The sequence below is a fragment of the Papio anubis genome, chromosome 2 (genome assembly GCF_008728515.1).
Source record: "Papio anubis isolate 15944 chromosome 2, Panubis1.0, whole genome shotgun sequence".
Lineage (NCBI taxonomy): Eukaryota > Metazoa > Chordata > Mammalia > Primates > Cercopithecidae > Papio > Papio anubis.
The window spans coordinates 70,300,297-70,325,858 of record NC_044977.1 but is presented as its reverse complement, the minus strand read 5'-3'; the positions used below and the strand labels follow the sequence as shown (position 1 = coordinate 70,325,858).

Genomic DNA, 25,562 nt, shown 5'->3' with positions numbered 1-25,562 from the left:
TATTCCAGAAGAAGGCATTGTCATCAGAGGAGATGACAGCTCCGTGCATGTTCCTGCCCATGAAAACCTTCCAGGGGAACAAGATGTGGAGGTGGAAGACAATGATATTGATGATCCTGACCCTGTGCAGGCCTAAGCTAATGTCTCTGGTTTTGTCCTTGTTTTTAATAAAAAAGTTAAAAATTGTTTTAAAATGAAAAATAGTAAAAGCTTATAGAATAAGGATATAAAAAAGAAAAATTATTTTATTTTATTTTTATTTTTATTTTCTTTGAGACAGAATCTCACTTTATCCCCCAGGCTGGAGTGCAGTGGCCCAATCTTGGCTCACTGCAACCTCCGCCTCCCGGGTTCAAGTGATTCTCATGCCTCAACCTCCTGAGTAGCTGAGACTACAGGTGTGTGCCACCATGCCTGGTGAATTTTTATATTTTTTGGTAGAGATGGGGTTGCGCCTTTTTGGCCAGGCTGGTCTCAAACTTCTGACCTCAACTAATCCACCCACCTCGGCCTCCCAAAGTGCTGGAAATTCAGGTGTGAGCCACTGTGCCCAGCCAAGCAAATATTTATGTACAGCTGTGCAATGTGTCTGTGTTTTACATTTTGTTATTACGAAACAGTCAAAAAGTTAAAAGCATCAAAAAGTTTATAAAGTAAAACATTATAGTAAGCCAAGATTAATTTATTATTGAAAAAAGAATTTTTTTGTAAATGTAATGTAGCCTAAGTGTACGGTATTTATGAAGTCTACAGTAGTATACAGTAATGTCCTAGGCCTTCACCTTCATTTACCAGTCACTCATTGGCCCACCCAGAGCAACTTCTAGTCCTGTAAGCCCTATTCACCAGCCCTATACAGGAATCCTATTTTTAAAATCTTTTATAGAGTACTTTTACTGTACTTCTTCTATGTTTAGATACACAAATGCCATTGTGTTAAAATTGCCTACAGTATTCAATATTCAGAGGACTCACCAAGCACTCACTCCTCTAAATACAAATGAACTCTTACTTCTGTCACTTCTAAAGCCTACTTTGTTATCAGGATGTTTTCAGTTGCCCATAGCAGAAACTAAACTCCATTTGGCCAAAAAATAAAAACAAAAAAAAACTCCAGCGGTGAAACTGAGAACGGTGACTTCAAGTGCTCAAATGACCACTACATGCATGCATTGCTCCCTCTTCTTAGACCTGCTCTCCTCTGTGTTGGCTTTATTTCTAGGCAAACTCTCCCTGCGAGGTGGCAAAATGGCTAATGGCCCCAAACACAACCTTGCAGTTTATCAACCAGCCTGGAAAGAGTGTTTCTCTCCTCCCAGAGTCTCACTGGCCCAAATTGGCCAGTATGTTTAATCCTGGACCAGTCATTATTGCCAGCAACATGGAATACACTAACAGGCTATTCCTAATCATATTTTTACCCATTGGGCTAGGATTGACTCCGCCTTTTTGGAGGAGAAGGAGGCAGCCCTAAAAACTGAGAAGCCCTCATCCAAGTTGTCCTTTCTGCCTGTGTCCACCTGCTTTCCCAACAGTTAGTTCCTTATCTTTCAGGTTTCAGATGAAATTTCACCTTCTCAGAGAAGAGGGCACTGACCAACTCACATAATAGAAAAGAGACTCTATTTGCCTTTCCTTAACATACTGTCTTGTTTATTTCCTTCATAGCCTTGGGTTGTCTTTTCTCCTTCTCCTTCTCCTTCTTCTCTGTCTTCATCTCCTGCTCCTTCTTCTTCTGCAGCTCCTTCTCCTTCTTCTCCATCTCCTGCTCCTTCTCCTTCTCCATCTCCTTCTTCTTCTACTGCTTGGGCGGTTTCTTGTCCCTTTCATAGAAAATATTCATATTTGTGATCAGTAGACAAGGGTTGGCAAGTTTTGCCACAATATTGTCAATAAGAACACAGTCTTATTTAAAAACAAAATAAAATAAATGAAAGCACTAGGTTAAGAGAATCTGTTTGCTAGGACTATGGAAATATTTGTTTACAAGCAGGATGTTATCACATCTCATTTACATGAGTTCTTAGGAGAATAAAACTTCCACGTGAATTAACTTACAGATGGCTGAACTTAGTGCTTTAAATGGCCAAAATTTTATTTTCACTATTTTTGATGATAGGCTTTCTCAAGTGTATGATTCTCTACCTCTTGAAACAGACTATAATGAATATAATTTTACCTGTGCGTGATGGCTCAGGGTCATCTTTAAGATTATTATTACATTGAGCTGTAACACAATGGTGTCCTTGGGGGCTTCAGAGAAGTAATGCAGGTTTTGGTCCCTGTGTAAAGAGGCCCTAGAGAGCAGCACTTTTACTCCGTCTTCTTTCCTCCCAAACCCCTTCAGATTTAATGCTCCAGCTCTGCTGTGGGCTTGAGAGAATTGCTAATCCAGTTAAGTCTTTAACAGTTAACAGAACTGTGTCTTGTATAAGGAAAATGTGCCTCGTGTAAATATCTGGGCATTCTGCTGCCTAAGCTGCAATGCATAAGCTTTAGTGCTTTGATTTTGGCTATGAGGAAATCTTTTCCTCCCCTAGTTGCCTGTTTTCTCCACTGCACTTTGGCTAACTAGAAGTTGCTGGAGCTGTGACCTAGTTAAATAAGTTTTTCTATAATTAGAAACACAGGTTGGACTTGTTAGGGTCATGAGATTTCATTTTGTTAAGCCACTTGTAAGCCATTCTTTCAACACTTTGTAGAAATTCTAATAGGTTAGTCCAACTCAGACAATGAGAGGGTCAGCAAACTTTTCTGTAAAGGGCCAGGAAATAAATACTTTAGGCTTTTCAAGTCAAAAGGCAAAATTAAATATATTGTATTGGTGCTTGTGTAACAAGAGAGAAAACAAATTTCCATCAATTTTTCATTGATGACATGCGAAGTATAATAATAATTGAATATCATTCTTGTAATACAACTCTACTATGAAGAAGAATAGAATTCTTTCAGGGGAAAAATGACATTTTGATTAATTGCAGTTCAAAGTTCCTGTCCCCTAGCCTCAAATTGATTATAAATGCTTATCTGTAAAAGCCACTTTTAACTCACAGGCTGTTCAAAAACAGGTGGCAGGCCAGATTTGGCCTGCAGGCTATCTTTTCCCAACCTCTGGACTGTAGCAGTCTAATGTCCCCCGATGGCTGTTTTCTCTTCTTCATTTTAGCAATAGAATGCCCTAAATTGTAGCTCAGCACATAGCCATATTGCCGGGTTCCATAGTTCCCAGCCTCTGTTGTAAGTAGGTGTGACCCTATCATTAAATGCTGCATAATGGGATGTGAGCAGTCCTCCATTTCTTCCTATTTTCTAGGAAACAGTGTGAGAGCTGAAACAGCTTCCTTGGACCAGAGATAAATGTCCTGTGTTGGATATGGTGGAGCTGCTTCATCTTGTATCTCCAGAATGCTATGTAGAAAAAAAAAAAGAAATGGTTGTCTTATTTAAGACCTGTGTGATGGTTAATACTGAGTATCAACTTTATTGGATATAAGGATACAAAGTATTGATCTTGAGTGTGTCTATGAGGATGTTTCCAAAGGAGATTAACAATTGAGTCAGTGGGCTGGGGAAGGCAGACCCACCCTTAATCTGGTGGGCACAATCTAATCAGCTGCCAGCACAGCTAGAATATAAGCAGGCAGAAAAATGTGAAAAAGAGAGACTGGCCTAGGCTCCCAGCTACATCTTTCTCCCGTGCTGGATGCGTCCTCCCCTTGAACATCAAACTCCAAGTTCTTCAGTTTTAGAACTCGGACTGACTCTCCTTGCTCCTCAGGCTGCAGATAACCTATTATGGGACCTCGTGATTGTGTGAGTGAATATATATACACATATATACACACACACACACACATATATATATTCCATTAGTTCATATATATATGTATTTTTTCCATTAGTTCTGTCTGTCTAGAGAACCCTGATTAATACAGATTTTGGTACCAGGAGTGATTCTAAAGGAACAGAATATTAAGGATGGAGTTCTTCAGTCAGTTTTGGGGTTTCTGGAGTTGGCTGCTTAATATGATTAGACCCAAAAAATGCTAAGGACTCTACCTGTAATAGTATGGAGAACACCACTGATAGTCCTTGGCATTAACCATTTAGAGAATTATGCAAAATAAATGCATTTGACATTCCCGATGCATCGCTAGTGAGAGGCAAAGAATTTAGTGACTCTATGCATAATAACTTTGACCATATATAGAGAACCAAAGAACATAATGAAGCTGGTTGTTGCTTCTAAGTTCAGTGAGCAAAGTGATGAAAGAAAATGATGAACTCAGGGATTCTATGTCCTGGCTTCAGAAGCAGATACTGAGCCTCAAATCTGCTAAGATTGCCCAGAGTGAAAGTCTTATCTTCTGTAGAGAAAGAGCTGAAATTGTGGAAAACCAGACACAAGCTCTTATCATATAAGTGGCTGACTTACAAAAAAAAGGTGCATGTACAGCTTTACCAGGTGTCTACTGTTGAAGTGAGGACATTGATTGGAAAAGAATGGGACCCTGCAACTTGGAATGGGGATGTGTGGGAGGACCCTGATGAAGCTAGGGACACTGAGTTTGTAAACTCTGATGAACCCTTTTTGCCAGAAGAAACAACTTCCCCATCCCCAGTAGTGGCAACATTCCCTCCCCAACCCATGCTGCCATGAGCCTTTCTATCTTCGTCTAAGGAGATAAACTCTGTGCTGCCTGAGGCAACAGCGATGGCCTCTCCTGAGGCAATTGCCAGGCAAGACAATGTTGATTCTCCTCAAGAACCACCCCCAACACCTCTGTTTGCTTCTAGATCTATAACTAGACTAAAGTCCTGGTGGGCCCCTAGAGGTGAGGTTGAGAGTGTGACCCATGAGGAGGTATGTTATACTTGAAAATAATTGCTTGAGTTTTCTAATTTATATAAACAGAAATCTGGAGAACAGGTATGGGAATGGATATTAAGGGTGTGGGATAATGGTGGAAGGAACATAGAGTTGGATCAGGCTGAATTGATTGATTTGGGCCCACTAAGTAGGGACTCTGCATCTAATGTTGCAGCTTGGGGAGTTAAAAAAATGTTCTAATCATTTATTTGCTTGGTTAGCTGAAATATGAAATTAGCTGTGAGTGAACTGGAAATGCCTGATCTCCCTTGGTTTAATGTAGATGAAGGGATCCAAAGGCTTAGGGAGATTGGGATGTTGGAGTGGATTAGTTGTTATAGACCTACTCATCCCAGCTGGGAGGGTCCAGAAGATATACCCTTGACTAATGCTTGTGAAATAGATTTGTGAGGGCAGCACCTGCATCTTTGAAGAGCCTTGTAATTGCTCTTCTCTGTATGTCAGATCCAACAATTGAGGGACCACAGTCACTCAATTACAAAATTTAAATACAATGGGAATAATTGTATCCTGAGGTGGCAGGGGCCAAATGGTGGCACTCAACTGTCAAAGGCAAGGTGGGTGTAGCTATCATAATGGACAGCAGAGGCAAAGCAGCAATCAGAATAGTCTGACTCCTATAGAGCTCTGGCGTTGACTAATTAATCACAGTGTTCCTACAAGTGAAATTGATAGGAAGCCTACTGCATTCCTACTTAATTTATATAAGCAGAAAACTTCTAGGTCAAATGGACAAAAGACTAATTTGAATTATAAAAACAGAGACTCATGGCCCCTCAATCAATTCCCAGACTTGAACCAGTTTACAGACCCAGAACCCCTTGAATGAAGGGGAGGCCGGGTCTCCTTGAGAAAGGACCCCACTACATTACCAACAATTTATGCAGTGAATCTTTCTCCCATACTTCCCCAAGGAGACTTACGGCCTTTTAACAGGGTAACTGTGCATTGGGGAAAGGGAAATGATCAGACATTTAGGGGACTGGCTCTTGGATTCTGGAGGACCCAAAACATCACTGTGGTCCTCCAGTTAAAGTAGGGCTTATGGAGGTCAGGTAATTAATGAAGTTTTAGCTCAGGCCCAACTTACAGTGGGTCCAGTGGGTCCCTGGACCCATCCTGTGGCCATTTCCCCAGTGCCAGATGCATAATTGGCATAGACATACTTAGCAGCTGGCAGAACCCCCACATTGGCTCCCTGACTGATAGGGTGAGGGTTATTATGGTAGGAAAGACCAAATGGAAGCCATTAGAACTGGCTCTACCTCAAAAAATAGTAAGCAAGTAACAACATCGTACCCTGGAGGGATTGCAGAGATTAGTGCCATCATCAAAGACTTGAAAGATGCAGGGGTGGTGATTCCCACCACATCCCTCTTCAACTCTCCCATTTGGCCTCTGCAGAAGATAGATGGATCTTGGAGAATGACAGTGGATTATCATAAACTTAACCAAGTGGTGACTCCAATTGGAGCTGCTGTACTAGATGTGGCTTCATTGCTTGAGCAAATTAACACATCTCATGGTACCTGGTATGCAGCCATTGACTTGGAAAATGCCTTTTACTCCATTCCTATCCATAAGGCCCACCAGAAGCAATTTGCCTTCAGCTGGCAAGTCCAGCAATATACCTTTACTGTCCTACCTTAGGAGTATCTCAACTGTTCTCCTTTGTGTCATAATCTTATTCAGAAAGATCTTATTCAGAGAAATCTTGATCGCTTTTCACTTCTGCAAGATATCACACTGGTCCATTACATTGATGACATTATGCTGGATCCAGTGAGCAAGAAGTAGCAAACACACTGGACTTATTGATGAGACATTTGTGTGCCAGAGGATGGAAAATAAATCCAACTAAACTTCAGGGACCTTCTACCTCAGCAAAATTTCTAGGGGTCCACTGGTATGGGGGCTGTTGAGATATTCCTTCTAAGGTGAAAGACAAATTGCTGCATTTGGCCCCTCCTACAACCAAGAAAGAGGCACAATACCTAGTGGGCCTATTTGGATTTTGGAGGTAACACATTCCTCATTTGGATTTGTTACTCTTGCCCATTTATTGAGTGACCCAAAAGACTGCCAGTTTTGAGTGGGGTCCAGAATAGAAGAAGACTCTGCAACAGATCCAGGCTGCTGTATAAGCTGCTTTGCCACTTGGGACATATGACCCAGCAGAAACAATGCTGCTTGAGGTGTCAGTGGCAGGTAGGGATGCTCTTTGGAACCTTTGGCAGGCCCCCATAGGTGAATCACAGTGGAGGCCTCTAGGATTTTGGAGCAAGACCCTGCCATCTTCTGCAGATAACTACTCTCCTTTTGAGAGACAGCTCTTGGCTTGTTACTGGGCTTTTGTGGAAACTGAACGTTTGACTATGGATCATCAAGTCACCATGCGACCTGAACTGCTTATTATGATCCGGATGCTTTCTGATCTATCTGACCATAAAGTGGGCCATGCACAGCAGCATTCCATCATCAAATGGAAGTGGTAGATATGTAATTGGGTTTGAGCAGGTCCTGAAGCACAAGTAAGTTACATGTGGAAGGGGCTCAAATGCCCATCGTCTCCACTCCTGACAACCGGTCTTCTCTTCCCCAGCCTGTACCAATGGTCTCATGGGGAGTTCTCCATGATCAGTTGGCAGAGGAAGAGAAGACTAGAGCCTGGTTCACAGGTGGTTCTACACTATATGCAGGCACCACCTGAAAGTGGACAGCTGTAGCACTATAGCCCCTTTCTAGGACATCCCTGAAGGACAGCAGTGAAGGGAAATCTTCCCAGTGGGCAGAACTTCGAGCAGTGCACCTGGTTGTGCACTTTGCACGGAAGGAGAAATGGCCAGATGTGCAATTATATATTGATTCATGGGCTGTCGCCAATGGTTAGGGTGGATGGTCAAGGACTTGGAAGAAGCATGATTAGAAAATTGGTGACAAAGAAATTTGGGGAGGAGGTATGTGGATGGACCTTTCTGAGTGGTCAAAAACTGGGGAGATATTTGTATCCCATTTGAGTGCTCACCAACAGGTGATGTCAGCAGAGGAGAATTTTAATAATCAAGTGGATAGGATTCTGTGGCTACCACTCAGCCTCTTTCCCCAGCCACCCCTGTCACTGCCCAATGGGCCCATGAACAAAGTGGCCATGGTGGCAGTGATGGAGGTTACACATGGGCTTAACAACATGGACTTCCACTCACCAAGGCTGACCTGGTTACAGCCACTGCTGAGCGCCCAATTTGCCAGCAGCATAGACCAATACTGAGCCATTGATATGGCACCATTACTTGCAGTGGTCAGCCAGGTACCTGGTGGCAGATTGATTATATTGGACGTCTTCCATGATGGAAAGGGCAGAGGTTTGTCTTCACTGGAATAGACACTTACTCCAGATATGGGTTTGCATATCCTATACACAATGCTTCTGCCAAGACTACCATCCATGTGCTCATGGAATGCCTTATCCACTGTCATGGTATTCCATACAGCATTGCCTCTGACCAAGGCACTCACTTTACAGCTAAAGGAGTGTGGCAGTGGGCTCATACTCATAGAATTCACTGGTCTGACCATGTTCCCCATCATCCTGAAGCAGCTGGATTGATAGATCAATGAAATGGCCTTTTGAAGTCACAATTACAGTGCCAGTGAGGTGACAATACTTTGCAGAGCTGGGGCAAATTTCTCCAGAAGGCCGTGTATTCTCTGAATCAGTGCCCAATGTATGGCACTGTTTCTCCCATAGCCAGGATTCACGGGTTCAGGAATCAAGGGGTAGAAGTGGAAGTGGCACCACTCACCATCACCCCTAGTGATCCACTAGCAAAATTTTTCCTTCCTGTTCCCACAGCATTACGTTCTGCCAGCCTAGAGGTCTTCATTCCAGAGGGAGGAATGCTGCCACCAGGAGACACAACAACATTTGTATTAAACTGGAAATTAAGATTGCCACCTGAACACTTTGAGTTCCTCCCTACCTTTAAGTCAACAGGCTAAGAAGAGAGCTACAGTGTTGGCTGTGGTGATTGACCCAGGTTCTCAAGATGAAATCAGTCTACTACTCCACAATGGAGGTAAGGAAGAGTATGTATGGAACACAGAAGATCCACTGGGCATCTCTTAGTATTACCATGTCCTCTGATTAAGGCCAATGGGAAACTACAACAGCCCAATCCAGGCAGGACTACAAATGACCCAGACCCTTCAGGAATGAAGGTTTGGGTCACTCCACCAGAAAAAAAACCACGAGCTACTGAGATGCTTGCTGAAGGCAAAGGGAATGCAGAATATGTATTAAAAGAAGGTGATCATTAATACCAGCTACCACTACGTGACCATCTCTAGAAATGAGGACTGTAATTGTCATGAGTATTCCCTTCTCCTTTTGTTAAAAACATGTTTGGGCATGTATAGACTTGTACTGAGAAAATATCTTCATTTTATTTCCTTTCTCCTTTATCACGTGACATAAGATTTATTGACTTTACATAAGCATTTAAGTATTGTTAACTTTATGCAACAGTATTTGAGTAGGGTATTGGTGCATTTGCTGTTGTATGAAGGATAGTAGTATTATGTTAGGGGTAATTATGACCATATTATTGTCTTTATTTGAAGATTATGTATGATCTTAGGAGATGTGTATGGGTTCAAGTTGACAAAGGGTAGACTTGAAATGGTTAATACTGAATGTCAACTTGATTAGATTGAAGGATGCAAAGCACTGATCCTAGGTGTGTCTGTGAGGGTGTTGCCAAGGGACATTTGAGTCAGTGGGCTGGGAAAGGCAAACCCACCCTTAATCTGGTGGGCACAATCTAATCAGCTGCCAGCACAGCTGGAATATAAGCAGGCAGAAAAGTGTGAAAAAGAGACTGGCCTAGCCTCCCAGCCTACATCTTTCTCCCTTGTGGGATGCTTCCTGCCCTCAAACATCAGACTCCCAGTTCTTCAGTTTTGGAACTCAAACTGGCTCTCCTTGCTCCTCAGCCTGCAAACGGCCTATTGTGGGACCTTGTGATCATGTGAGTTAATACTTAATAAACTCCCGTGTGTGTGTGTGTGTGTGTGTGCATGTGGTGTGTGTGTATAGGATCTTTTGTAATAACAGCTTAGCTATGCGGACACATATATTCTACTCTTTGCAGTTATAAGCAAGGAATTTTTTCTCATTCTCTTCCTTCTCTTTTTCCTGCTGCTCCTCTTCATCCTTTTCTTGAATGATATTAATTCAGAATTTTCACTATTCCCTACTAGCCTTCCTACTCAGATAATCTAAATTAATGAGGTTTTCTCTGCTTAAGGAAAAACAAATTAAATTCCCTTTGTAGCTTGAATAAGAATAGTTGAATTTGAATTTAAAAGGTATCTAAGGATTTTTTATGTTTCCTAAACAAAGCTAATGAGATGTAGTTAAAACATGGGATGTATATCTTACCTTGGTTAGTGAAACCTGCAGGCAGATTTTATCTGTTTATTGGGATTAGTATAGAAGACTGGATAACAGTATTTAATACTTATTTCTTCCATTGTCAGATGAACTTTTTCTTTAATCATATCTAGTTTGAGATGAGAAACTGCTGACCGTGGAGTGTTATACATATACACGTTGTTCAAACTTGAAAATTATACAAGAAACAAAACTAGCACAAATTCTATGATTCAGTGTAGAAAAGGATAGTTATAATGACACTTTTCTTAACTTTCTTTGGGGGTTGCGGTTGGCTACGAGATGTGTGTTAATTTGCTAAGTTCAGATCTCTCCTGCCCCCGAAAGGTTGACATCTCCCAACAAACTTAATGTGTGAGAAGGATCCTGCCCTGGCAATGTCTAACATCACAACAGCTTTCCACTTTTTTCTCTCATACCCAGTCTCTACTAGTGTTTCTGAGTAGCAAGGAGCATGAGCAAACTTTCTCTGCTATTGAAAATCTAGCTCAAGAGTGGCAAAAACACCACCCTTGGTTCTCACGTCACTACTTCCTGAAACCACTTTCATGGCTGACATTACTAATCAGTGGCCACAATATCTCTCTGAGCCTGGACATGGCTTCACAAGTCACAAAAATGTGTTCTTGTCAGCCACAGCTGATTGATCACAGTTGTTTCTGAATGTGAAACCTATTTCCCAGTTCCAATCTACTTGGTGAAAAAGGCGTGCATTTAGGAGGATATGTCTGGTTCACAAATTTTCTTACCCAATAAGATGCTACTAACATGCATTGTTTGGCCCAATTTCAGGACCACAAGTAGGTAGCTTCTCTGTCAGCTCCAAAAAAACAAACAAAGGAAAAAATGTGTGCCATGTTAAAACTTAATCAATCCTTGGTAGTATTCCTACATTAAGCCTACAAATATAGGATAACATAGTTACTTCTCAATCTGGATCCAGAACACTTCAATACCAGTTATTCCCATGCCTTTCTTTTTTGTGTACCCAGTATTTAACCAATACATATTTGAATGGGTAAATGAATGCTCATGTGTAACAGTTCAAGTAATATTTTTTAATATGTTCTAAATAGAATTTCAAAATTTGGAGAGAAATTAGAAGCCCCTGTTCCAATGATTTACAAGACAGGGTGCATAGTTTTAAAAAAGTATAGTAAATAGTATAAAATTTTTTACTTCAAAAAGCAAAAGTAGCTATTTAATAATGTATAAAGGAAAGATCTTGTTACTGGGGAAGTGTGGAGGTACCACTTCTTGAGTGTGAAGACACATACGCAGAGGAGGGGAATAGAGGCGTAAGATTCTTCTGTTTCCAAAAGTGGGATATGTGTTATAAAATGTTAAGAAATGCTCATCACTTGACAGATAAACAAATTGACCTAAGAGGTTAACAGACATCTCTAAGATCACACAACTGCTCTGTGGCAGAGCATGGGCTAGTACCTTGTTTCCTGACTTTGTGTTCAGTGAGGCCAGCAAGAGACATGGCAACAGGGTGTTTTAGAGTGTAGTGCATGCGTGATTTTGGAGTATGACAAGACCAATAGACCAGGAGACGATTGCCACTGCAAAGATAGATTCAGGGATTCAGGTGGGTGCCACTCCATGCCATGTGGGCCACATGGGGAAGCACCTGGGTAGGTCACAAGACAGAATGGAGCAGGGAATTATGGGCAAGAGCTTCTATTGTGGTTTTTATGGGAAGGGATGGGAACGGCAAAGAAGCAGACCTAGAATTGGCCAGTTTGAATCATTTCCATGAACTCTGGGGGATAGAGGTTGTCCCTACTTGTATAGTACTGTCCTTGGAGTGGCTGGGGCAGGTGGATAGTGGCCAGGAATGTAAAAGTCCAATAAAATAGGTGGCTAGAAGGGTAAAGTCTGGATTGGCTAGTTTATATTGAAAAGTAAACTCATGGGAGGAGGACTCCTCCCAAAGAGTGGGGAGGGGCGATGGGGAAGGCAGAGAACCAAGGCAAGGTGACTCAAACATACTACCAGGTTGCCCAGGACAAGGTATGTCCAACATATGTCTATAGGACAAATGTGAAAACATCAAGTTACAGAAGCTAGATGTGTGTTGACTACACTGGGATTCATGGTTCAGAGAAGACAAGCTATTAGTTGGCCCAAGAAGGTAGGGAGGGAGAAGGGATATGGGGAGGTGGATTGAGGAGTACCTGTTTAATGGGTCCAAGTTTCCTTGAAGGTGATGAAAATGTTCTGGAATTAGACAGTGGTTATGGTTGCACATTGCTGTGAATATACTAAAACCCACTGAATTGTACATTTTAAGATGATAAATATTATGTTTTGTGAAATTTTTCTTATTAAAAAATTGGAGAAAAGAAAGTAGAGAGAAACAAGATACATTGCTTTAGGTTGGAGAATAGCTGTTTTAAGGTAAGGAGAAGATTGCCCTACAAACTTCTAGCTAGAATGGGCTGCTGCAGAGTAGAGCCAAAGTAGGAAGCTGGGTTGGAAACAAGTGTTCGAGATGAAGAGGGCAAGTTGAAAGGGAAATCAGACTTTGGGTGGGGGTTGATGGGGTTAAGTTTGTTCCTGAGCTATGGGTGTGAATGTTGGGGATACAGCAAAGTTTAAGTTAGGAAGGAGAGGGGAAAGAAATGTTCAACTTTATCACAATGGTAATGAGACCAGAAACAGGAACAGTGTTTTCATTCATGTTTCCCCAAGGACGACTCTTGACTAATAGACTATTTCTTCATTTGTCAAAAACCAAGTAAACTTTGTCTGAAGATGAAATATTGTTATGATAACACAATGATATTCTATTTCATAAACACTAGTTACGTTTGTGTTTGTTGGTTTTTCTTTTTTGCCATGAGATCATACTAGAATTTCATCAATAAGGAAGTTGGTTTCATTTAATGATTAGGCCTTTGCATTTAACTGAAAATGCTAGGCTAACCTAGTTTAGTTATTTCATTGAGTTTTTTTCAATAGTGGTGTGCTATGAGCCACCAGTTAAAATATAAATTAGCTAGCAATATTGACGTCTTTTTCTATTCTGGCAACACACTTGCTTGCCCACCCATACACAAGCACTCATGTATGCATCAGTGCATGCACATGTGCAAAAACAAAACTAAAAGCATTTATCAAAGTCAACTAAACAATCGGTTTCCAAATACCATTCCACAAAATAGCACTTGTGCAAAGCATGACATTCATCTACAGGTATTTATGGTTAAGTGAGAAAAATCAGGACAACTATTTGAGCCTTCCATAAACCTAAAAATACTTAGTTTAAAGAAGTGCCCCTTATTCTGAATTAATGTACTTTATCATTTTTATTATTAAAATTACCTTTCTTTTATAAATTTAAAGATTGAGATCCCAACATTGTTTATTCAAATTTTGATGAAAGATTCTTGGCTTATGAAATCCTCAACTTGGTTAATGCAACATCTTAAAAATATTTGTAATTCTACATAGAGCCTAGGAGTTATCCTACAGAGAAGAAACCCTTGTGAGAACTTTTAGTTAATAAGAGTTGTTTGCCTGCCTTAGTTGTTTAAGACACCAAGCACAGATAGAACACAGCGTTTTGAATTAGAAGGGTAGATCACTTACCATGTAACCTTAGACAAATAATTTCAGGTTTTTGAATCTCAGTTTCTTTATCTAGAAAATGGAAGTAAAAATGCCCATCTCAGAGGGTTGGAGTGAAAATTAATGAGAGAAAATATAGAAAACACTATTTCCACACTTGGCAACACTTGATGACTGTTGCTATTTTCTCTTCAGTTGTGTTTGTACCATAATGTTTTATTTCAAACGATACTTGTCTTATCTCTGTCAAAAATAACTCTATTATTCACCATCATATCTTGGTTAGAGGTTGTAAAGTCCAAACGACATTTTATTATAGTGTTTAAAAAGGTATAAGATGTCAAACTTCATTTTTCAGTGATAAAAAGATAAAGCTTTAAAATAGAGTTTCATAAGGGGAAAGGCTAATAGTTATTTTTCTTTTAAAATATGTTAATGGAACATTTATAAGTCTGTGGATTTTTCTGCAAGATCTACACAAGTTCTCAATCACACCAGGCTCTATAACGTTGTGGTCAAGAACACAGATGCTGGAGACAGACTGAGTTCTAATTCTATGCTCTCCATTCACACCTTATAACCGTGAGCAAGGTATTTAACCTCTCTTTTCCTCATCTATAAAGAGGCACTAAATAATATCCCTTGTTGCAGACAGTTGCAAGGATAAGTGCATTAATACATGTCAAAGGACTTGTGCCTGTTTCAGGCTAACATTCAATAAATGTTACCTCTTCTTGTGCCACAGAGGCTGATTTTTTCTTGGACTGTCTTTCTAATCCAGCTATGGGTAGCTCCAACCCACAAATTTTCCAGTATTTTTCTTACTTGTTTCCTGACTGTTTCACTTATCCATTGATACATAAGAAAGCAGCCCAAAACAGCAGCATAAAACAAAAGGCATTTTGTTATGTCCACAGATTTTGTGGGTCAAGAAGTGAATAGGACTCAAGGGGAATTGCTTGTCTCATCTCTGCTACATGATATCTGGGGACTCAGCTGAGAAGACTCCAACAGAGAGTGGTAACTCAATGACTCGGGGCTAGAATCATTTGAAGGCTTCTTCAACTCACAAGTCTGATGCCTTGACTGGAATGACTCAAAGACTTGGCTCAGCTGGGACTGTTGACCACAGCGCCTACATGTAGCCTTTCCATGTGGCTTGGGTTTCTTTCTCCATGGTGGCTGGTTCCTCAGCGGGAGCAACCCCAGAGCGAGTATTCCAAAAAGCCAGACAGAAGCTGCAAGGCCCCTGATGATCTGGCCTCGGAAGTCAGGGATCATTCTACCATACTTTGCTGCTCCAAGCAATCATGAGCCCTCTCTGATTCAAGGGGAGGGGAGGTAAACTCCACTCTGGATGGGAGAAGTGTCAAAGATTTCAGATTTTTTTTTCTTCTTTTTAAAAACTTTCCTTCTATACAGCGATCTCCATTTTATCTATAGCACTTGTTCTCCAAGTTTTCCTGATTACTGGTCCCTAATCTTCCTCAAGCTCTGTATAACTTTGATAAACTCTCAACCCTAAAATCTGAACTCTAATCATCCCTCTGGTAACCTTTGCTGCCCTTCACACACCCCAGATGGCATTCCCTCTCACTGCCCACTCCACAAACCCCACCTCACATCCTCTTTCTTTGCACCAGCTCTACCTGCCTACAGAAGAGCCATTAGGTAGGATAATATTTGTATAATACTAACCAGAATTTCCCTCCATATTATAACTTCCTCCTTGGTCTATCCACAACTTTGTGAAGCTCACATTATTCTGTTTTATGGACTTAGAGAAGGAATGTACCTTCAGACAGTAGGAAACAGAGGCAGCTCCTCCTAAAAAAAGTAGAAAAAACAGCAAAGCACAAATATTTGGTCACAAAGGTTCCCCCAAGAAACTTCAAAACAAGTTCCCAGTTAGGGGAGAAGAAAAGGTTCGAGAGAGAGTAATGAGAACAGAAATATTGGTGGGTAGCAGAGAGATGAGCTCTGTGCACTATGACTTAAGTCAAAGCTTAAGGAGATGGTAAAAATCCCAAATAGTTTTAAGGGACCTGAGAGCAGAAAGGACCTGAGGCTATTCCTAAGTAAGTCCCTGGAGAAGTAGCAATACCTTGAAAAAAAAAAAAATTGACTGTATTTAGGTAGGATGGGGTCTTAGCAGCCTAACCACCCACTTAGAAAGACCTGGAATTAAAGAAGGAAACAGCCAATCATGAAAAGACCTTGCAGAGGGAGTCGAGAAAGACTCCTATGGGCTTTTCACCAAGGAGCAAAGAGAATGACATTGTGGACCAAATGCCTTGCTCCCTCAATGTTCTTTTCAACAAACTCCCCCTGAAACATAAAAATTCATGGAAAAGGAAAGAGAAGCCCAAATTACAAAGATTAACCTTCCATCTCCTTATTAAGAGGTGGTAGGTTCTAATTTTAGAAAAATAAAGGAAAAAAAGCACACCTAACTGTGTACTGTGTGATTCAGGGTCACATATATTTAATGTTTCATACTGATAGAGGTTTTCAGAGAGAGGTGGGTGCATACAATGGAATAAATACTGTATGGCATTGGCTTCATTATCAATTCTAATTTCTGTTGTCTTGAAATTATATTATATATTAGACCCTTGTTAAATGCATTGAAAGGGACTAAGAGAGCTGTTAGGTAAATGGAAATTGTTGCAAATGGGAGTTGCCATTCATTCATTTAAAACTTACTGAGCACCTACTATATGTCAAACATTGTGTTAGATGTTGGAGTTACAGAAACAAAAAGGACATATTCTTTGCCCTTGAAAATGAAGCTCACATTCAAACGGCTTTAGAACAGACATGATTTATTTGTCTCATAGACTTGGTCTTAGGTTCATAGCTAGACACATGCCAATTTGTGGGAAATCTGGTCCATTTGGAAAAAGCATGCTCTTAGAGTTCTTCATTCAAACACATAATGATTCCTGTGGCAATTCCCTCCTTCTGTGAGTTGGTCAACAGACAAAAGAGAAAGCTTTGAAACATACACATGTATCTATGCACACCATCTCTATATTCTGGAATACAGCATGTTGCCACTGCATAACATGTTTAGACAAAAACCATTTACTTTGTAGTGATCTTTGTTCACATGAGATCTCCAGTAATAAATAGTATTGCCATTTTCTTCTTTTTTTGATGTCAGTATAAGATATTCATTTAGAAAATGCACTGGATATAATGTCACCTTAATTATGGTATGGGAAAGTGTGATGAAAACAAATTCCCATATCTAGCTTTAGGCTTTAATGCCACTAGTCTCGTCTGTTTATTCCAATGAATTACATTCTGGCACCCACGAAAATCACATAACAAATGCATAACTAATGCGACATTCACACAAAACATTACATTAGTTCCATACGATCAGCTCTATTCCAGTGAATACCAAACCAAATCACGTTATTGTAATGTGAGTTGTGATTTAATATCCTCATTTGTAAGTAGTTTTGTCTGAACCTGGCACGTTGTTTACACCACTCATGGTGGTTTCAAAGACATAGTACATGCACACTTCATTTGGCTTGGCTACCTCTGTCCACCGCCCCCACATGGACACAACCCTAAATAATATATCAAATAATATTATTATTTTACTACTAAATATGTTCTCAACCATCTTCCTACCAGCTGCCAAGTTACAGGCAGGCATCAGTTGACTTTTTTCAACAACTCAAAAATCCCTATCATGCTTTAGGGTTTGGAGAACTAAAAATTAGGAGGAAAACAGATTATAATTCCAGCCCAGGGAAATTTAACAGCTGTATACTACTATTATAAAGTGAGGTTAAAATGATTCCATGAGCAAAAGTCCAGTCTATTTTGAGGTAAGACATTCCTTCTGCCTGAAGTCTTTTCCTCCCACTTTGTATGACTGGCTCAGTGGCATCCTGTAGGCCTCAGCTCAGTTGTTAGCTCCTAAGAAGGCCTCTGACTCCCGTATTTAGAGCAGGTCCCTCTGTATCCATTACTCTCTATCACATCACTCTGTGTGGCCATGTCAACTAGCTGCCTGCTCTCTCTTTTTCCTTAGCAATCGAATTGCTACCTAATTTCTAGGTGAGCCTATGGCCAACCAGAATGATGTCTTCCTATTCCAGCTTTCCCTGCAGCCAGGAACTACATTCTTACTGTTGGGACAAAACACTAATTATCCTTACAGGGAGGGATATGGCCCTCTTCTCACCTTTGTCCTCTATGCAGATGTAATGGCTGGAGGCCAAGCAACCGTCTTTGGTCTGTGAGGTGGAAAGCATATGTTGAGAATGATGAACAAATCTGGACCTTTGACAAATTCATGAAGCTACCTTATGCATACTTGAAGAACCTATCTCTGACCTCCTTTAATGTGAGAAAGAGAGAAAGAAACTTTCTAAGCCACAATTAACATTCATCATATATAGTAACTGCTCCAGCATATAAACCTGTTCCAACCAAACAAAATAGGGCACTGGTCAATTAGAATTGATGCCAGTGTTAAAAAATTGTAGCTGCCCCTATATATAGGCTGAATCACAACACAGGCTTGGTTAAAGCCAAATGATTTTGAATCTTCTGTCACTTTCAGCTAAACCTAATCCTATGAAGTATATTTCATTTTCTTTATAACCCCGGTTGTAGTCTGTGATTATCTTTTCATTGTTTTACTTGTTAATTATCTTTCTCTCCCCTTAAAATCTAATCTCTATGAGGGCAGAGACTCCTCTGGGGTTTGCTGCTGGAACATTGCTCTGTTGAATGTTAAAAGAATGAATGAACTATTTCTTTAATTTTTTATTGCGAGATATAATATTTTGGGAATTGCAGATCTGGAGGAGTGAAAAGAATTCTATTTGGAGAACTAGGGTTGGCAGTGGAATTGACAAAAGTTTTTTTTTTTTTTTTTCTCCCAGACTCAAAAAAAAAAAAAGAAAAACTGATGAAATTAGTGGTAGATAAAAATTCATTTTTAGCTTCTAACAAGGAATCACAAACAATGGAGGACATATAAAGAGAGTAGCAGCTTTATTAATAATACTTTCCTACTCCATTCGTGATCTTTTGATGACAACCCTACCGGAGACACTCTTTATCAGGCACTAAAGCAATTTAGATGCTGTCACATGCCTTTCTTGATATATACGTATTAGACATAAAGCAGTTTTCTGTTCTTTAGCTTATTTTAGTATATAATTAAAACTCTGACTGTCTGCTACTAAGCAACGGAGCATGGCAGAGGTTGATCACATCCTATCACAAAGATAGAAAGAGGAAAAATAATAAAAATAATCATACACATTCCTGTAATCAGTCTTCAGATCTTAATTATGTTTTAACTCCTTTGTTATGCCAAAGGCAATGCCTATTGGTGTTTAAAGGACACTCTCACTTTTCTGCCTAAGTTCAATCTAGTTCTTTAATTTGGATCATAGTCTATTTATGAAATTCTTCGGAGGGCATTTAAGGTCATAAGGGGTGATAGAAAACTGAGATAGGACTCAGAGGTTTAAGATCCATTCAGCCCTTAAACTGGTTTGCTGTGTCCAGGGGTGCAGCCAAATTATCTCCTCTGAGGTACAGAGCCTGTTGTGGGGTGCATGCAAGACTGGGGGAGGATAAGTGAAGAAGGAGGCAGGGTTTGCAACGTTGGTGGGTAAGCAAGTGCATATGTACACAAAACAGCCCTCTACCACCTTCCTATGTGTCTTAAGGTCTGACCTCTGAAGCTTCAATTGTATATTTCACTCTGATTCCAAAGATGCTTTTCATCAGAGCCTTAATTTTTACATTAATGGTATTTCTTTAAAATTGTTGAAGTGTACCTGTTTTGGAGAATAAGCTTAGGGATAATAACTCATGCTTCTGTTCTGGCCCCCACCTTCTTTAACTTCCAAAAAGACTTCAAAATATAAGTCACATTTACTCATTCGTTCATTCCCTCAACCATTAATTTCCGAGCCCCTATTTTGTACCATTCTGTGTTCTAGGGCTCATATTGTTACTCATACAATGGGTGGGTTCCATTGCTTGGCAGGTGATAGTTCGATGACCACAACCAAGAAGGATTTATTAAAAAGATATTATGACTATTACTTGCAACAGGTAAGGAAGGCACTGGGCATAGTTCCCAAAGCAGTAGCTGTCCAAACAAAGGTGAAAACAGGGCTTTTCTAGGGCTAGTTAGCTGAGTCATTGTATGTAGAGTTGGCATCACCGCAGCATGTGTGCAGTCGCCGATTGTGCTTCCACATACATCACATGGATAGAAAATATCCAATAAGCTCCTACCTGGGCAGGGTTTTTAGTACGGCAACGAGGGGAGTTCACCAAAGTTCATGTCTAACTCAGGCATCTCTGGATCCAACCCATTTTTGCTACTCCAGGGTGAACTTCTTCCTGGACCATTCATGAAACAACAAGAACTCAAGGTGCAACAGTTACAAATAGGTACTTTTTCCCAGTGTATACTCCGAAACCCAGGGAACTTGGTTACATAATGGTGAACACATCCAGTACCTTTGCCCTTGTGGAGCTTCCATTCTATAGTGAAAGACAGCCAGTAAGTAAGAGGGGCTCTTTACAAATAGGAATGGATTATTAGTGCATATTGAACTCTTGCTATGCTAGACTTATGGTCAATTCATGGTGCTATTTACTCCTCTCACCAACCAATGAAAGAGGTACGGAGGCGGTACAGTGGTAGTGCACTGCCTGGGTTTGCATCCTGCCTCTGCCCCTTATGTGTAATCTTAAGCAAGTTCCTGAATCTTTACTTGCCTCAGTTTCTTTATGTCTAAAATGAGGATCCCACTTCATATAGGGTCGTTGGGAGAATCATGCATTTGCAGCTCTCACAAAAGTGCTCAGCATTTTGTTCAATTTTCCAGATAAATAAATTGAGGCATAGACAGATTAAATAACTTGTCCCAATCCATTCAGCTAATAAAAGGTGGGAACCAAAATTCCAACCCCACTCTCTGACTGTACCACGTGTGCCCTTACTCACAATTCGGCTTTGCTCTTCCAGCAAGGTCTCTCCACCTCTTGGAGGATCAGTTTCTCCATCTGCAATCTGGGCATAAATTGCCTCCCTCCCTCCCAGTCTGTTGTGAGACTGAACCATGATAAGGTATTTAAAAGTGCTTTGAAAACTGTAAAGCACCACAGAAAATGTAAGTGTCTCTTATTGTTATATTTGTATTTTTATATTTACCACTTTAATTTGAGTCTGATGAGTTGTGTTTGCATATTTGTCATATAAGGCTTTCTGTTTAAACTGTCATGGTTCATATAGAACCTGTTAGCCAGCCTGGGAGCCTCTGTAGTGCTTCCTTAGGCCTTCCTTAAATTTTTGTTAGTCAACACACTTTTTTTTTTTTTGAGACAGAGTCTCGCTCTGTTGCCTCGGCTGGAGTGCAGTGGCGTGGTCTTGGCTCACTGCAACCTCCGCCTCCTGGGTTCACGCCTTTCTCCTGCCTCGGCCTCCCGAGTAGCTGGGACTACAGGCGCCCGCCACCACGCCCGGCTAATTTTTTGTATTTTTAGTAGAGACGGGGTTTCACCGTGTTAGTCAGGATGGTCTTGATCTCCTGACCTCATGATCCGTCCGCCTCGGCCTCCCAAAGTGCTGGGATTACAGGCGTGAGCCACCGCATCAACCCACTTTTTAAAGATGATCCCTGTCAGTTCTCCTCTAAGCGGAAGAGGAAATACAGAAAATAGGAACCGAAACCATCTACAGTTTTGGACACTTGTTAAACGTTCTGTGAAACTTTTAGTTGTTTGGGCAGATGGTGAAAGCACTTCAAAATCCTGGGGACAGAATTCAACATGAATGAGCCCAGGTAAACGGGAGTTCATTGAAACAATAAAGGGGCATCTCAGCAAATCTGGAGAAGCCAAGCATTTAAGCATGCCTTAAGGAAACCAAGTTATGGGCCCAAAACCCTTTCTCCTTGCTAGCAGGAGCGACCTCCAGCAGGTTTCAGGTAACATAAAAGTGGCTAACGCTGTCTTGTCACTTGGGGAAAGATTTCATTCTGGAGAAGTCATGTGCCTCCACAAAAGGAAACGATGTGACTTCTTCAACTCAATTCAAAGGATTCTGTTTTGACCCAGATTTATATTGATCAACACAAGTCCTTATCAATATACAGCATGAGAGAAGGTATTTAATGTCTCTTTTTTCAGAGTTGTGGTACTGCACCACCCAAAGATTTCTAACTATGTGAGATTTTTGAGAGCCCAGACCCAGAAGACTTTCTTTGGGGCGACATAAAAAAGGATGCTGATCACTCCCCAGTTAAGGTCATACAAGGAAATAGAAATAATCTGGAATTAGGGAGGCCAGTCAAAACTGTGCTAAAATGATTAGCTAGCTATATAAGGAAAAATTCAAAAGTACTATTTATCTGCAGATGTCTATGCATTTGAACAGAGATATTCTGAGCCACTCCACTCACAGAGAGACTGATAACTACTTTAAAAAGTAACCTGTAGGTTACTACATTTAGGAAGGTCCTTAATAAATATTATGGATGACAATATAACTGATGCTTAAATATCTGTAATATGATGTTGAGGGCAGAAAAAAAATCAGAGTTGGATATACTGCATTGAAAATAAAATTCCACCCAAAATCTCAAAAACAGAGAAATTGTACAGAGGCAGGTGGGCAAGAGGAGTGAATTCTTAAGAATACAAGGTGGCCTGCTTCATTGTTCTTTCTCAGACTTTTATAATCTTCCTTGGTATTAAAAAACTAAAGCTGACATGGCCTCTTGTCTCTGTCCCCGACTCAACACCTGAACTAGATATATATTATTCTGCTTCTTGCAGAAGTCAGCTGACACGTGTGCTTATTTATATGCAAAGATCCTCAATTGGCTGGCCCAGAAAGAGACAGCATGTGCAGAAAAGATTGAGAGAGATCCCAAATGGGACACAGAGATAACACAATTGGTTGTCATTTATCAATGAATCAGCTCCTCAGGAATGAGATGTCTGTCCTTGTCCTGATCAGCCATGATAGTGATAGAACCACCTTGCAAGACTTTTTGTTTCTTTAATCAATAAAGAAGTTGTAAGTTGGGCACCTTTTCCATAATTTCTCCATTTTTGGTAATTTGGGTGGAATTTTATTTCTCATGCAGTGTATCTAACTCTGATTTTCTCTCTCTCAATTTCACATTACAGATAGTTAGGCATCAGTTATACTACAATCACCCCTAATATTTATTAAGGACCTTCTTAAATGGGGCAATGTATAGATTACTTTTTGAAGTAGTTATTAGTCTCTTTGTGAGTGGAGTGGCTCAGAATCTTATACACCCAAAGATTCTCTCTTATCAATGACCAGCCAGTAACACCCTCAGGCTGACACCTTAAAAAAAGAATTTACATCTGAATCTGTGTTTTATGCTTCCAGTCAACCTACCAACTTTGTGGTACCACTATACTTAAAATACTACAAGGAACAACATAATCTGTGCCCTCAAGGAGTTTTAATCTAGAGTGAATCATGACATATATAAGATTGTAACATTTTCTCCAAGCCCAGCTGTGAAATGAATAACTAAATTGGCTCCTCGAAACAAACAAAAAAAAATTGCTTTTAAAATATCTTCTGTTAGCATTGCATGCAAAAGTTTTAACTACTCTCTTCCTAACTAACTCTTTTCTGGCGAGGTTATGCTTTAGCTGCCGCCACTCAGGAAAGCATTATAATTGTAGCACTAGCTTAGCCAAAAGGCCATGTTTTTGCTTTAGGGTAAACTTGTTAAAATTGGGAACTCAGCCAGGGTCATGCATCTGAGAACACTGTGAAAGCATCTTAGGGTTGTTCATCTAGCTACGGTCTAATTAATTTTCAAATGGACAAAGTAGCTTCTTGGGCCATATAACAAGCATTTTCATTCATTTAAGTGAAGCTGGATTTGGCTCAAAGCAGGGTCATGAGAAATTCTAATGGCTCCTTCTCTTCTTTGTGTGTCCTCAGGAGAGCTTGCTTGATGTCAACAATGCAAGATTTGTGCTCCGGGCAATTGGAGTAGAATCAGCTTCCTGAGAGCCAAGTTCTTTGACTTCCCCTAGAAGGAAAGGGTATGGAACCGAGCATATGGGAAGGCTCTCTAGGCCCTTTTACATTATTGGATTTAGCTACGCTCACATAATGAAATTGTTGAGATTGTTTAAACCTTCTGCAGGGACTTCTGTTAGCAGAAAAGAAACTTGTACTAAAGCCATAAGAAGATTGTATTATAGATATAATGGAATCTTTTTTATCTTTTGCCTGGTTTTCTGCACAGGACTGACATATTTTTCTGGGCATGAAGCCAAAGGTCTATTTAATTTCTACTTAAAATTTCCCATGGTCACTAATACTCTCCCCCTAGATAGCCGCTTTATAAATGAATAAATAAAGACAAAGCCACTAGAAAGGTTGTGAATCCTTGTAAGTTTTTTTTTTTTTTTTTTTTTTTTTTTTTAAGGTGGCTATTTTGCACTCCAATAACGTCTATAAAAAGCATGTTCCTGAATCTTTAGGACCATGCTTCACTGATATCACTCAAACTTGAGTAAAATACTGAACTTTGTCCTAAGACCACAGCCATGATTGAATAAGACTTGAGTATAAAAATGCAGGTTTACTTGGATCAGATGAATTCTCATGAACATATGAGGTTATATCACTCCTATTTTTACTGCACTTAGGATTTTTGAGTAGTAGTAATTGTTTTCAATTTAAAACAGACTTATTTTTATTTTTTCTAGGAGGTTTTTGCCAATTAGGTGACAGGTTTTTTGTTTGTTTTTGTTTGTCTTTTTGTTTTTGAGAGAGAGAGAGAGCAAGAGTGAGAGAGAGAATGAAGTGGGGGAGAGAACCCAGATGTTAGAAACTGGCCCAAGCAGTCAGCTTCTCATAAAGGACCATCCTGACAGTTTGACTGTAAAAAAGGCACCCTGTTGAGTACTACATGTTCCAGGAAATGGCTGGCCACGCAAAACCTTCTGTTTCAAGCATTCATTTCCAGAATGTCCCCCAAACTGCTTGTTTGCTCCCTCCCAGTCAACCAAAGGTGGTCAAATGTACCTGAAGATCAATTAGAAAATCATCCTGGCTTCCAGAAATCTCACCTTTATAGAACCCTCAGCAGTCAAAGGCTGTCTCAGCCTATCCTTTTTTATTCTATAAAAATCACTCTCCTCTCTAACACCCGGGAACCCTGCTGAAATGAAAGTGACAGCAGATGGGTTCCCTTGCCATCAATTTATGAATAAACAGCCTTTGTTCATTTTGTCTTGAACTTAGTTTTGTCTTTGACAGATGTAACCGTGACTTAAAACAATACCTTGCATGTAGAAGAAGTATTTACTTATTCAACAAAGATCTATTGAGTACCTACTAAGTGCCAAGCACTATTCTCAGCATTGAGACATAAGATATGTAATTTGTCATTGCTGACTCACTTCTTGTGAATCCAAGAACTCCGTAAATAGTAGTCATTTATTATTAACAATCCTTACTGAGATAAAAACCTGCTTTTTATAGTTTACAGAGAAGTAGCTTTTCTTTTATAAGTGTAACTGCAACTAAATAGTTCAACATGATATCATAGCTTACTTGTGATACGGGAGTAC

General features: G+C 40.1%; 3 long non-coding RNA genes across 4 annotated transcripts; 1 reads left to right on the top strand and 2 right to left on the bottom strand.

Moving 5' to 3' along the window:
• Window positions 1-1,590: 1,590 nt before the first annotated feature.
• LOC116273761 lies at window positions 1,591-14,458 on the bottom strand. The gene is made up of 3 exons (XR_004182142.1): window positions 13,944-14,458; window positions 3,052-3,408; window positions 1,591-1,823 (listed from the first exon to the last, which is right to left on the bottom strand). It is a non-coding gene; the product is annotated as an uncharacterized LOC116273761 (long non-coding RNA).
• Window positions 14,459-16,730: 2,272 nt separating this feature from the next.
• Window positions 16,731-19,893, bottom strand: LOC103881984. The gene is made up of 3 exons (XR_004182141.1): window positions 19,745-19,893; window positions 18,130-18,181; window positions 16,731-16,886 (listed from the first exon to the last, which is right to left on the bottom strand). It is a non-coding gene; the product is annotated as an uncharacterized LOC103881984 (long non-coding RNA).
• A 29-nt stretch (window positions 19,894-19,922) lies between these two features.
• On the top strand, window positions 19,923-24,361 carry LOC103881983. 2 transcript variants are annotated; one of them, XR_001899721.1, is made up of 3 exons: window positions 19,956-20,024; window positions 20,306-20,481; window positions 23,920-24,361. It is a non-coding gene; the product is annotated as an uncharacterized LOC103881983 (long non-coding RNA). The 2 variants fall into 2 exon arrangements; XR_643628.3 differs by lacking the exon at window positions 20,306-20,481 and having other exon boundaries at window positions 19,923-20,024.
• The last annotated feature ends 1,201 nt before the right edge of the window (window positions 24,362-25,562 follow it).